We start from the raw sequence: 6,207 nt of genomic DNA, 5'->3' as shown, positions 1-6,207 counted from the left end.
GTCACTATAATGTTGAGATAAAGTCAACTGGATTGACACTTTAAACTCTTGGAATTCACCTTTGTTTCTTAAAACCATTTTTGAGATACTCTCCCAATATGAAAGACAACACTCTCACATAGTTAAACAACATGGATGGTGGTAGAAAAATCTACATATCCATTAATATTGTAAGTATATTTTAATGAATCTCTTAAGATTTTCTTTTTATATTCATTTATAATAGTAACATATATTTCTTTATATATGTTCAACGTATTTATGATTCACACTCGATGAATTTCCGAAGATATAATCTTTCATGAATTTTCAAGGATTTAAATATCTCGTCAATATATATTAATTCATATATTATAATTCATACTTAGTGAACTTTTAAGAAGTTTAATTTCTTATCAACATATATTAGTTTATATGTTATAATTCACACTTAGTGAATTTCCAAGAAGTTTAATTTCTCATTAACATATATTAGTTCATATATATGTTATAACTAGTTTGAGACCCATGTATTACATGGGGAATTAATGAAAAATATAAAATTTAAACGTTGAACAAAATACAATCAATAACACAATTACCATATATTGTTAATACAATTACAACTTTCATTAAAATTACAGGAATTACAAAGCAAAACATTACACAATGAGTCTACAAATAAGAAAAAATTTCATTGTACACTACATTTGTGGTTATATTGGTCAGATTACATTTTTTTTTATCAAGAATCAGAATCTTGAGCCCAAACCTGCTTGTAACTCTTGATAAGGCGACGTATAGCTGTCCATGTGAGAACACAGGTTTTTCAAGTACAAACCAACCCTAGATAATGATTGACTTTGGCTTTTGTTTATGGTCATCGCAAAACATACTGCAAGGGGAAACTGTCGTCTTTGAAATTTATATGTTATTTTGTTGTCTGTTGGAGTCAGTGGTGATCTATGGATCAAAACTGTATGTCCAATGTTAGTTCCAGAAATAATTTTTGCTTCAACTATACAAGTACCAAAACATATAATTTGTAGTCAAGTACCGACACATAAGCCTTCTTTTTGGTTAAGGTTTATAAGGAGCATAACAGGAACACTAACTTTTAGCACAAGCTTGTGGTTTGGTAGTCTGGATATTCTTAGACCATTAAGTAGTTCAGGTGAGTATAAAACTACATAAACTGTGTCATTGATATAAAGCTCTTCAAATGATAAAGCCTTTAACTTATTATTCAGCAGCATCTTCTTGTAATCTTCTTGACAAAAAAAACTTAAAAGGATAGATTGTCCAACTTTTGCCACGACAAGGTCTTCTAGTAGTCTTTTTGCTGCAACAATGAACAAACTAAATTTTTACGATTGAGGCTGAGGCACATGTTCAACATGCTTCCCTTAAAACAAATTTCGCGCCTCTACATAAGACAACGCGTCTGTCTCCCGGGGTACAACAGCCGAAGCAGTTGGTACTGCCGGAGATGTCCACGCGCCCGAGGTTACATCGGGGTAATTAAAGTGTAGTGTTAGAACTTAAGGAAAAATAATAGAATAAAGAAGTAAAGGAATCAAGTAGAGAAACTCGTCTCTATAGGTTTGGAAACTCATCTCCATAGGTTTCCAACATATGAGTCTTTAAAGCTATCTTCTTCACTAATAACTTTTCTTGCATGCATGCATTTTCCTTTGAATTTTCTAGCTTGTATTTTTTTTCTAGCTTTTTTCAAATAAGGCACATAGCCTATTATATATACAAGAGATAAGAGTGAGTAAAGTCTCACTTAATTATAAATTTAATAATCTAATAAAAACTAATCAATTGTCATAAAAAAGGCTCTACTCAAGAGTTTCATGACTACATGAAGAGTTTAATATTAATTATTATAATTAATCTTCATTCACAATATTCTATTTTTCCAACCGCCAAAAGAGGGAAACATGATTTCCTGTCTCCCGATGACTTTTGGTGGAAGTGTATCTGGTGGCTGGTGAATGTCGATGTTCGTTGATGAACATGTCATTATTCTCTATGGCTTATGGCTATGATGATGCTTCGAATTTTGACACGGCAACATATCATATGCGGCATCCATTTACTGGACCTGAGCCTCTTCGTCTTGCACACGTTTGATATATTTTGATTTGTTTGTGTAAACAGACCTAAGCCTGATTTGTTGTTGGGTTTGTGCTAATTGAATTCAAGTTGAATTATCGAAATTGCGTTACATAAGTTTGTTTGTGGCTCTGTATATAATGTAATTTCAAGTTATGCACTGTTAATTTTCGATAATTTTCATGTGATTTTAATGTACTTTAGATGTGAAGGAAAGGCTAACAATGTTGCGAAGGTTTTTTAATTTTTAGTATTAATGGTTAAAATTTGTTGATGTTAAAGTTTTCACCCGAACCGACTTCTTTATTCAATTTGAAAACACTTAAATCGATCATCCACACCCCGCAACACGGGGTCAATTTACTAGTTGAATATAAATATCCCCAAACACCATTTAATTAACCTAATTTTAACTATGAAAGAAATTAATCTAATAAAAGAATAGTTTCAGGATCAAATACAAATCATTCTTAACATAAAAACACTGAGAATCAATTTGCTGTTATTATTAGGTTTGTTTTTATAAGTGTTTGATGTTGTTTTTTTGTGCTTGCTGATTTCCTATTATGAGACGCTATAAGTATTTGTTGATTTACATTTTATTGTTATTATTAGGTTTTTTCTTATGATGTTATAAGTGTTTGCTGTTATTATTTTGTTAATAATTTTGATTCTTTTGTTGTCATTATTAGTGTTTTTTCTTTGTTATTATAAAAAATTGCTTATGTAGATTGGTATTGTAGTTGGTATTGTTTCCTGCATTCTCGATAGATTGGTATTATTTCCTACGTTTTTATGTTAAGATCATTTTGAACATAAATCTAAGAATAAGAGGGCCAACATTTTTGAATAACCTTCCCAGCTCACAAGTTAAATTTTCGAACTAAAAGTTTAGTCAATGATTCTTTTGAGACGTTTAAGGTGTGATGTCTATGGGCTAGTTTTGTGTTTAAAACCAACAAAAGAAGAAAATTCGCAGTTGGGTTTTTTAAAAGCTCTTCGGAAATATGAATTTAAAGGACAGAAAATTCGCAGTCGCAATTAAAAACCGACGATTACGCGGAGACTCTATATCCATTTGAAGCTTATTGGTTTGAGTTTAAATTTGTAATTTATAGCCTCGGTGGTCAAAATCACAACCAAATTCAAATTTAGGGTTAATTCGCCATAAGTTCTCATTTTAGACTAAATGAGATATAAAGGAGAAATCATAGTGGTCAAAATAGCAATTCGCTTATTAATTTAATAAAATGAGACAAATATTTATTGTTTTGTTAGAAACACAAACCCACATCTGTAAAATCAAACAGTAACATTTGAGACCAAAACGTAAAGTTGCTTATTATTAGGTTTTTTTATAAGCCATTGAGAAATAACATCCAAAAAGTAGAGGATATAAAATTAGAAATGGGAAGTCAAAAACTGTCAGCGTATTTTAACATAATATTGGAAACCCATTCACAATGCATGCTTTTGGCAAAATATTCTAAAAGAAGGCACAAATAATTATGTGTAATTTGTTTAATAATGGCCGATAAAAAGACAAAAGGATTATTAAATCTCCGAATATCTTTTTCATACTAATTAATTTTGTATCATGAGGCTGTCTAAATAAAAAAAAATCAGTCCACACAACGTAATAGTGAAGCATTTGGTATTATAAATAGTAGGTTACAAGATTTAGAGGATGCATCCCAATCATTTATTTGTTATTCAATGGCGATGTCAATTAAGATTGAAATAAAATCCCGCAAATTTATACCACCCTTTGTTCAAACTCATCCGACACTCTCTCACTACAAGTTGGGCTTCATTGATGAGTTTATCGCTGACCTTGATGTAGGCGTTGTTCTATTCTTCTGGGCTAATAGCAATCAGGGCCCAAACTTAGTTGCCCAGCTTGAAAACTCGCTAGGAAAAACCTTAACACGATTATACCCGCTTGCGGGCAGATATATTGAAGAAACTCGCACAGTTGATTGCAATGACCAAGGTGCCGAGTTTATACACGCTACAGTTAATGCCACACTTCAAGATTTCCTTGTTTCCGAAGAGAAAGATAACTTCATCGATGAATTCATTCCATCCAAAATAGGGGTTGCACATCAACAAAGTGACCCGCTACTCGTAACTCAAATAACCACCTTTGAGTGTGGAGGTGTAGCAGTTGGTGTAAATGCAAAGCACAAGATTGCTGATGCTTCCACTTTATGTACAATCATAAATGAATGGGCCGCTATGAACCGCGAACAAAATGAGGTCGAATTTGTTGGGCCTGGTTTCAATTCGTCTACGTTGTTCCCTGCTCGTGGTATTAGTTCATTTCCAGTGCAGCCTATGAACGATGACATATTGAACCAGCATACCAGGCTTAGGCTTTCATTTAATGAGAGCATGATATCAAGCTTGAAAGCGAAGGGAACAAACAGCACCCGACGACGATGGTCAAAGGTGCAATTGGTAGCGGCAATCATTTGGAAAGCTTTCATGGTAGCTGATGTAGCAATATACAAATCTCAAAGAGAGTCTATACTCATTCAGGCAATAAACTTAAGAGAAAAAATGGGATCCTTGATACCCAAAGATTCTTGTGGGAATCTCATCGCGTTGTGTGCCACGGAATGTAAGACTCTTGAAGCAATCGAAGATTTGACAGATCCTTTAAGTGATACTGTCTAGAAAGCGGTAACTGACTTATCGAAGGGGTATCACAATCGTGAAGATGGGCAAGTGATGGTATTGAATTCGCTGTCAAGTTTGACTAATATTCGTGAGTCTACTAATGCGGTAATTGTAACTAGTTGGTGTAGGTTTCCTTTTTATGAAGCTGACTTCGGTTTTGGAAAACCCATTTGGGCAGCCCCTGGGATCATACCAATTAATCACTCGGCATATTTGATGGATGATGCTAAAGGTAGTGGAGTGGAAGCATATGTCTTTCTCAAAGTTAAAGACATTCCTTATTTCAAAGAAGCTCTAGAACATGTTAATGCTTTTGGATCGTAAAATTTCTTGGTTATATTACTATTTGTTTGATTGTGTTAATTAATAATTGTTGTTTCTAATGTATTTTATCAATGGGTTTTGGATCTTTTGTTTCTACGTACCCACACTCTAATCAAGTGATAGATATGGTCTAAAAAAGCTAAATGAAAACTTACCTAGACATTCTAGTTAAACTTTGAAAAACCCCTATACTAGACCACAATGAGAGGCAAGTATACATACCAAGTGTAGTAAAGACTAATGGAAGTTCGGATATCAAACCCACGAGCCATTAACAAAAACTAAATTAGAAGAATTCAAGAATGGGAAAAGCACTACACAAGTCAAAATTCCTAATTGTGACTATTGGATTTCTCTTTGCTATGGAAACTATGATGGAACCATAATCTTATACTACGACACCCTTCGACAACCTACCAGATCTCTTATCATTTTCTAGGTGTGACCTAAAAGAAAACCCTAAAGGGTGTGTGATAATACACCTGGAATTGCAAGGGGCAATCCAAGGACAACTAATAAGACATTGAATAACAAAGACACTAGGAAATTACATAAACCTCCTCTCAAAGAATTTGCTCCTAAACACCTAACCTCAAGCACTACCCAACTATCAATTACCTTTTTGCTATCAAGACAGGTAAAATACATAGCTCTAACAAATCATCGATTATCAATTAAAGTTCCTATACGTTATGACGTCTAGCAAACCATAAAGCAATCACAAACACACATTAAGCGGCATAAATATGCAAACTATAACCGAAAGACATTGAAAAAAAAGAATATGGAACAAAGATTAACAATTAATCAAATCCAAATAAGCATACACATAAGATCAGTTGTAAAAGATTCTTTACATTAACATATATCCAACAATAAAATCCATAAACCGAGAAAATATCCCAAACTCAACAATTATTCATCAAAACCTAGGTAGTTATAAAATCTTGCCAAAAATCATGTTAAAAAGAAGAAAACAAATCGAATAGTTCATAAACATGATGTCTAGAAATAAGGAAAAACAAAGAAGTTAAAGAAACATAATCCAAATGATTGTGATCGACCCGGTTTCAGACTCCTGGCTTCAGTTGTTGATCCCAA

The 6,207-nt window shown here is 33.1% G+C and overlaps 1 pseudogene; it reads left to right on the top strand.

The window, feature by feature from the left end:
• Positions 1-3,802: 3,802 nt before the first annotated feature.
• Positions 3,803-5,106, top strand: LOC143604987 (vinorine synthase-like; annotated as a pseudogene).
• Positions 5,107-6,207: the final 1,101 nt, after the last annotated feature.

Source organism: Bidens hawaiensis, unplaced genomic scaffold, assembly GCF_021521415.1.
Source record: "Bidens hawaiensis isolate Kalapana, Puna unplaced genomic scaffold, B.hawaiensis_p1.1 tig00067496_1, whole genome shotgun sequence".
NCBI classification, from domain to species: Eukaryota; Viridiplantae; Streptophyta; class Magnoliopsida; order Asterales; family Asteraceae; genus Bidens; species Bidens hawaiensis.
The sequence above is the reverse complement of the archived record's forward strand: the minus strand, read 5'-3'. Positions and strand labels throughout refer to the sequence as shown.